The sequence below is a fragment of the Solanum lycopersicum genome, chromosome 11 (genome assembly GCF_036512215.1).
Source record: "Solanum lycopersicum chromosome 11, SLM_r2.1".
In the NCBI taxonomy this organism is placed as follows: Eukaryota; Viridiplantae; Streptophyta; class Magnoliopsida; order Solanales; family Solanaceae; genus Solanum; species Solanum lycopersicum.
The window spans coordinates 11667252-11676598 of NC_090810.1; positions in this window are offsets into that span (position 1 = coordinate 11667252).

The window sequence follows — 9347 nt, forward strand, 5'->3', positions numbered from 1 at the left end:
AACTCGTTCCCTGATGTCTTAGCCCTCTTATACTTAAACTTTTCGCTATCCTTCAGCTTATTCTCCTCAACTTGTTGTACATGGATCATAAGCCTTGCTAGGTCCATATCTCCTATCAGCATAGTTGCCTTGCCTTCCTTCCTTGACTAACGAGACAACCCAGCAACAAATAAACTTATCCTGGTCCTCATGTCAGCAACTATCTCCGGATCATAGCAGGAAAATTTTACGAACTTTAAACTGTACTCTAGCGACAACCTTCATTTGATATGCAACTAGTTCCACCATCTCCATTTTAGCAACATGCATTACATCAAAGACCCTTTTTAACTCCTCAATAAAGTTCTCTAGATTATCAATGACACGTGAACCTGTGAAGCTTGGGGGTTTCCATCCTTAAAAGGTCACGGATCCTTCAAGTACCAACCACTTCTTGTCGATTATCTCTATGTCTAATTTGATACGTTCCAACTTGACTTAACATCTGGATAATCTCACAGAATTCAGCATAGGTAACTTCTCCTTGAAGTTGCATTTGGTAATTTTTATTCCTAAAAATTCCTCCTAGTTGGACGACCTCTGACTTCTCTTCGTGGAGGCATGATTCTCTAGAAACACGTGTAGGCACGAATTAAAAGGAAACTTCTTAGAGATCAAACTCTAACACGTGAAATGAGTATGAAGGAAGTGAAGAAATTCCTAAATGTTGTGACCTTCTAATTATAGATGTGTTGTGCTTCACACCAATAATTAAGACTCTACAAACACAACTTTATAGACTCCCAAGGACTCTTAACTATGTTCTCTAATACCAAGCTTGTCACGCCTCAAGCCTACACAATAGTCATGGACGGCACTCGAAGACCATTGATGGCCTCAAAAGGACACTTGGCATAGCTTACTAACTCAGCGAAAGACTTAAACAAAAAAGATAACTCAAGAATTAACTTAAAAGTAATAATTAACCAAAATGGCAAGTCAAGTCTTAATCGCTTACAAGTGAAAGGAAAAGACTAAAGAAACTAATATTTTATGTCTATGAAGCCTCTAAAATAAAGAGAGATGTTGGGACAGGACCCCCAAAATCATCCTAACAACTGATAAACTAAAAACAAATATGTAAATGATAAAGATATCTTATGAAATGAAGGGAGGTTCACCAACTGACTATGAGTTGCTCACTGCCTCAACGGTATGCTGACTACTGATCCTAGTTACATGCGTCTGCATTATAAGATAATGCGGCACATTGAATGTACGAGTATGCGAGTGGGAATTCTAAAACAACATAGGCTTGAAAGAGATTATGAAAGAAACAATTACATTGACTCTTCTCAACTCATGAATTCTTAATTTAACTCATCTCATTATAAAGTAGTTTAAAACATGTGCAATATATAGAAAATGAAAGTTGTTTAAAACATGTTATCAAATCATAATCATAATATTGTAACGACATATCATGATTCCTCTCAAAGTCTACTTGTGCAATGCATAAATGAAGTCTCATACCCCCATTCATACTAAAAAGAACAATTTGAGTAACCATGTAATTACTATTGTTGGAGATTCTCTAACGACAACCATCACCATCCCATACCTTGCTAGGTATAAGAAGCCAACTCACTAAGGGGATCCACTATCTGAACTTATGTTATCATCTAAAAAGTATGACCCATTAATACCCACAATGGCTAAATGGTTTATGGATACTTAAGTTAATATAAACTCTAAGGATGACAAACGTACAGGACCGGTTTTACCGGAAACCGGACCGGTACCGGATTTACCGGAAAGAATAACCTGTTCCACCCGGTCCGTTTGTAACCGGTTTGAAACCGGGTTGGACCAGTTTGGAACCGAGTCTTACCGGTTCATCCAGTACCTTTTTTTAAAAAATTTTAGTTATTTTAATTATTATATAATATTATATATTTATATTAAAAAATTCAATTGAAAACTTTAAAGTTTATATAAGTTTGAAATTAAATTTATACTTTAAAGTTTATATTGAATTTAAAGCTTCAAATTGAATTTAAAGTTTTATATTGAACTAAAGTTTTATATTGAATTTAAAGTTTTTTAAACTTTATATTGAATTTAAAGTTTGAAATTGAATTTAAACTTTAATGTTTATATTGAATTTAAAGTTTTGATTTAAACTTTTATTAAAATAATTAAAAATTAATTTATAAAATGACATGAATTAAAAAGAAGAGATTGTTACAAAATAGCCGTATATTTATTCAAATAAATAAATTATACAATAAAAATATTAGAAAGAGAATAAGAGTACATAATTTAGGAGGAATTGGATAGTAATTATTATACTAACAATTGACTTTTTTAAAAAAATCTTTTTGTAAATTTAGTATAATGTGAAAAGAAAGATTTTTAGGAATTGGCATTTGTCATTCTTCTTCCATTGCTTCCATGCCATCATCATTATTCTCACCAAATATTTCATCTATTTGGTCTTCTATATGGCTACTTAATAGTGGTAATCCGGTGTTTCTTCTTTCGGCATTGACCCAATCTCAAAACAACACCGATATTTCCAAACTGTCCTTTGCTAATGAATATCGATGATCTCCAATCATAAATCTCGCTGCACTAAAGGCTTGATCCGAAGCGACCGATGATGCTTGAATCGCTAGCACATCTCGAACAATCCTAGAAAGGGTCAGAAATTAATTTTCACGATTCTTCCACCATATTAATATTCGAGGTTGAAGTTGTCCTTCTTCATGCATAATCTTTTCCCGTGCCTAGTTGAAATATAAATCAAAATCATTATTAGTAGAAGATTCAAGCTCACGATATTCATCCATCGAATAATCTGTATCATCACTTTTAGGCTTAGAAGATGAAGGTTCAACTATTGGAATATTTTTTTCCATAACTTTATATGCATTATATAAATCTCTAACTTTTGTATAAATGCTACTTTTACATTGTTCAACACTAGGAGTTTCATCATCTTTGATTTCTAAATTTACATAAATCTTTTCAACCATTCTTTCAACACCTATTAATTTATAATTTGGGTTGAAAGTAGTAGCAGTCAAATAGATTTGAGGAATAGGGAAAAAAAAATTTTGAATTTTTCAATCATAAAAGCAAGTGAATCTTTAAATTATTCTTTTCCTTTATATTTAACAAATTCAATTGAAATAGCACAAATATTTACCAAAACAGAAGAAATAGTAGGATAATATTGACCAGAACATGCATTTGTTGCTCTATAAAAAACATTTAGAAAATCAATCAGTTCTTTTGTACTTTGCCAATCTTCAAAGCTAATTCTTAAACTCAGATCCGTATTATGAGCATTTAAAACTGATTGTAGCGGTTCTTGATAAACATAAGCAACTTGAAGCATTTCAAATAAAGAATTCAATCTAGTGCATATTTCTTTTGGAATTTTTCTATATGCAAGTCCACATTTATTACAACGATTTTTAAATTCTGCAATTCTAGCTTTTACTTTAGCTTTAAAAATCCAATTACAAGCAAGTCTAATTTTTTCACAAGAAACTCCAAATTGAGAAATACCATCTTTTACTATTAAATTATAAATATGTGCGGCACACTTAATATGAAAACAATCATTATCAATTGGACAAAGTCTAATTTTTAAATAATCAACGACTCTTAAATTATTAGAAGCATTATCTAAAGTGACACTCATTATTTGATCACATATTCCATAATATTGTAAAATAGAGCCTACTTTTGATGCTATATAAGAACCGGTTTTAGTTTCTTCAACATATTTATACGCTAATATTCGTTTTTTGCATGTTACATTCATGGTCAATCCAATGGACAGTAAGTGTAAAATAATCATTACCATTAGGACTACGTCCCATATCAGAAGTAATAGATAATCTATCATCGTAATAAGCAAATAAACAACAAAGAAAATGAGAATATTCTTTTTGATATTTAAAAAAATCACTTTTAATTGTAGTTCTTGGAATACCTTCATAATCTGGGTTATATAATTCTTGAATATAATGAACAAAACCAGGATGTGAAGGAAATGAGAAAGTTAAACCACAAACAGCAACCATTTTAGCTAATTCTCTACGATCTTTTTCTTTACTATACGTACGGTGTGTGCTTCGACTAGCCGGGTTAGACATATTTAATACACCTTGAACCATATTAGAACCTCCAACACCCATAGATTTTTCGGTTATGGGTGTTTCATTTCTATTAACTCTTTCTATATCATCTAGGCGAGAAAATTCTTTATTACACTTTTGTAAATGTGTTCTTAGTCGTCTCGTTCCCCCTTGTGTACTCATAGTTACATGTTTCATTACCAATTTACATTTAGTGCACGTAATAGTAGTTTTTGCCTCATTTTGTATCAAAAATTTCAATACTAACAATTTTTTAACACGTACGACAGTGACATTTGAAAAAGTATGTAAAGGGGAGACATCGGCAACCGGACTAGTCGCTGTAGGGGTCTTTTCATCTTCCTCATTTATTTATACTTCTTCTTCTAATTCTTCCTCAAAATTAGTATAATGTCTATTTAAAGACTCATGATCTACTTCATTTTCAAAATTGAATTCAATAGGTCTTGGTGACGTAAAAAAGTTTCATTAACACAAGTATAATCATTAGTATTAACTAAATATCTAGGTGGAAAATTTTTAGAACAAGAACTACTTACTCCTCCCTTTTTATTTTTTAATTCCGACATTGGTCTTTTACCACTATTTCTCTCCGAACTCATGTTAAAATTTAGAATAATTAAATATTATGAGAAAAACAATCAAAATAATATAATAAAAGAGATAAAACAGCTAAATTAATAAACAAATAAAAATTAAAATTGATAGTTGGAACGAATGTACCAAACATCTACGTAAAAGTAGACGTATAACCAAAGTCGGATTTGATAGATGCCTACTGTAGCTTTCGAAATTCAAACTCAAACTCAATATCACAATATAATAATTAATAATTTATGAGAGATTTAAAATTGAGACTTTGAGAGATTGTATAAGATTGTATAAATAGTGAATTTGTGATTTAAATGGGAAAAAACATAAATTTATAGTGTATTTGGGCCCCAGTCCAACGGCTAGAAGGGCCCAACGGTCATAAAAGGGTCCACTTAATAAAAAAATTGAAAAATCGACTAAACAGGTTCTTACCGGATTGGACCGGTACGGAAACCGGTTTTTACCAAACAGGTTCAACCGGATAAAAAACTGGGAACCGGTCCGGTATACCAAAAGACCGGTTCCTTACCGGTTCAACCAGTACCAGACGGACCCGTACGGGAACCGGACTGGAACCGGACCAGACCGGCCAAAAACCTGTCTATTTTCCAGCCTTAATAAACTCGCATCCCCATATCAATGATAAATACTATTCCCAAAAATATACTTAGCTCATATGTTTTAAAAGAAACTTCTTTCTTTGGTTTTAGATAATTACTCAAAACTTAGCTTAAAATCTCTCTTGGAATCAATGTTCCTTTTCTTACTTAAAACACTTTTGGGGAATCTTAGTTTCCTCTTATCTTAAATATTAAAAAATTTACAAACTCTTAGAGAATACTTAGTTCTCTTATAACTTTTGAGAAATGAAGTCAACTTTTTACTACTTAGGTGTTTAAACTTGAGTCTTAAAAACAAAGTTAAAACATTACTAATGACTCTTGAAATTTTTGAAGAACTTAGCTTTGACTTGTTTATTAACTTTTAAATTTGACTCTTAACTTTTTTGACTTTGACCTTAGCTTTCCTTTAATTGGATTATGGATTCAAGGTTCATAATCACATGTTTTTGCATGATTTCATGATGTTTATATGTACCTTAAAATGTTGGAATCAACTAAGAAACATGGGTACATCACTTAGGAACTTGTACGAAAGGTGGGAAAAGAATGGGGTGAACTAGCATCCTTAGAGCTCTGAGAGGCATGGGGAGTCAAGCCCCAAACTTTAGATGCCAATTTGGGTCAGTCTGGCTCGCTCGGCGCCCCAAGGTCCTAGGGACAGAAATTGTCCTTTGGAGCTATGGGAGGCACGGCGCCCCAACCCCTGTACCTAGGTGTTCTCGACTTTTTACCTTCGTTTTTCATCTCTAAACCTTCTAAATTCAATGGTTCTTCTCCCAAACACTTAGTATCATTAGTTAGCTCTATATCCAATAGATTTAACTCGAAAAAACAAACCAAAAGCATGAATCAAATCAACACTAGGCATTCAACAATTGAACCAACAAAATTCAACAATTTCTTCAAGAACTTATATTAAAATGTAAATAACTCACCAGTCACTGAATTGAAAAAAAAAGTTAAGGAAAAGACTAAAACACCCTTTAAAATCCCAGATTTGGACATTTTCTTAATTCGACAGCGCAACTTCAAAAGAGTATATCTCACTCATACAAGCTCGAAATTGTGCAAACTTGGCAGCACAGTAAAGATCATTCCAAGGGATTTCCATCCATATATGGAACTACATTTAAATCAATCTAGGCTAGGATTTATGATCGTTTGGATATGACCAAAAACACATTTTTTCCTAACTTAAACAATTTTCCAGATTTCTAATTCTTTCCAAAAATGAGATTTTTAAATTCTAAGCTTCTTCTTAGCTATTTTGATTTGCGAGATGTTACACTTACCTTGCAAAACCTTATCACGGATCTTACTCAACATAGCATCCTTGAATTTTCTACCTTTGATTTTATCTAGAAATGAAGACCTTGCATTTATACTAACTAGCAATCCACCCCTCCAAAATATCTCAAAAGTCGCATAGAACTATTAGCCAAATCCTACACTTTCTTAGCCAATAGTTGTTTAATAACTGATAAGCAATTCAAGTTGCCAATGCTCCAAGCTAATTTAGGTAAGGCATGAGGATTTGTAATCGATGAGGAAGCAAATTCTTCTATAGGTAAAGCTAAGAAACAACCTCCATGTAGGGTACAGGTAAAGGCAACACGCCCGTTGTAGTTATATATACAGAGGAAAGCTCCGACACTAATGGGGTGCATGATACACACCTCACATCATCTGACGATGAGGGGGACTCACATGATTCTCAAGCTTCTATCTCTAACCTTAGAATGATCAGCTACTATAGGCCCGACAAGCAAAGAGACGCTCGAAATCTCGCCATAAATTTTCTTGAATTCTAGAGCTCCCCCTCAAGCTTTAGCTCCGATCCCTCCTCCAGCATAGATAGTGCCTCCAGTTCCACCATTTCAGAGTCTTCCTATCTAGTCAATCTACCGACTAAAGGTCGAGGGATTGAAGACAATCCTAGAAGAGAAGAGATTGTACACATATAGTGTGGTGTAAAAACATTCAACAATGTAAGACACTCTTAGGTTCCACAGATTCGAGGTCTTCACCAAGCCCCATGGTTTATATATTCCTACTTCAGTCTGGAAGTTCTACTCTGCATGTATTGACTTGGTACCTCAAGGGAAAAAGAAAGCTAGTCCCTTCAAGACGGTGGACTTTGTGATGGTCTTAGGAAAGAAAGTGAAATGCAACAGGGATGATATAAACGATGTATTTGATCGTGCCTCTGACTTTATACATGAATACAGAGCATGATAACGATAAAGAATCTAGATTATTTAAATGGTTGGACCCCCTTCTATCTGGCACCACACTAAGGTGGATTGAGGTCAGGCATTGATAAAGAAAAAGGGCCTAAATGTCATAGATATATAATGGTTTGGATTTATCAGCAACACGATAATGTCGTCCAAGAACAAGTCTATCATCTGCCACCCAAAGGCAGCCTACCTAGGGAGTATCATTGCTAGAAAGCGGCTTGACTTGGATTCAATCGATCAGTAGGAGATAACCATTAGGGCCAACCAGTGCTAGACATCTCTCCTCATTCTGGTGTTGATCCTTGAGTTGTATTGACGATCACAAGTCCCATGAGATGAGAAGAGGGATGTCAAGTTCACACCTACATCTTCTATTGGAATTCGACGTATATATGCCGAGTACATAAGATACAAGGCAGAAAGAGGGCAGCTCCACTGGATACATCCGGAGGGTTGACATTGATATGATACCTGTAAAGGCAGTCATTCCTAATACGAACACTAGATTGAACATCCATATCCACTCTTTTCAATACTTCTGGTATTTCTGTTGCACTCATTCCCCCTAAATCTGCAACTGCAACTGCTACTTTTTCACCCCGACCTCTGATCACACAAACGATGTTGATCAAGATGGGGCATCTAGCCCAGTCTATTGATACGCATGCCTCTTGGATAGAGGATGCGCTTATTGAGATGATCAAGAGAGATATTGTTACTGCATTATCATCTCTTTGAGCTTTTATTGATGCCCCCTACAACGATAATAGAGGTGTGTGAGAAAGGGATTTGTTAATGTGATGACATCCTTAAAGGTCGATCTTGTTGGACTTTACAGGGATGTAGACGAGATGAAGTCCATCGACCTCTCTATGATCTTTGGAACTGTGGACATACTGGATGCCCCCAGCTTAAATATTCAAGCATGTTCAAATGTTCCTTCAGCTACTACGATCAGAGATGACATTAGAGTTGATCACGCTAAGGGCGAGTCAGATGCTGAGAAAGACGATGAACAGCATGTTGAGATGAGATGAGGTAATTTATGAGGACCTAGTAAACTTGGAGGGTGCCATATACGAGACTGCAAGACAAGACTCTGTGAGAGACACTTCCATGGTGGGCACTAGTGGAGCCAAAAATGATGTGGCTCCCAACACATATGCCTTGACAGATTAAGCGATGCATATGCAGACTTCACCCAGGCTTTGTCTGGTAGGAGGATTAGTTTTACCTTCTTGTTTGTCGTTTTATTGATTGTTCTATTTTTAGTTGAGTTTGAGGACAACTATAATTTTTATTGGTGGGGTGAGATATTCCCATAATTACTTATTTTGTGGGTTGTTTGTTTTGAATATTATATTTTGTGATGTGAATAGTAGAGATTATTTGATTATATATATTCATCTTTGTTTTGGTATTGCGATTGTTCTTAGCTTGTTTTGATAGAAAATGGTTTTGAACCAAATCTTAAAATTTTGCCACCGCTTTTGTGTGTTATTGTTTTTGTTCTAGTACAAATTTGAGTGTCGGTTGTGGTCAATATCGATGACCTTAATAGTTCTCTGAATTAAACAAATTAATGTGCGACTATGATGAGGCAAACAAAGTTACATAGGCAATGCGTAAACTTTGAGAGTCTTGTTGTGACTAGCCGATTCTCGTTGAAGTCCCTTGTGATGAACATTGCATGCTAGCAAGAAAGTTTGTGTGAATGTGGGACATCTTTGTTGTAAGGG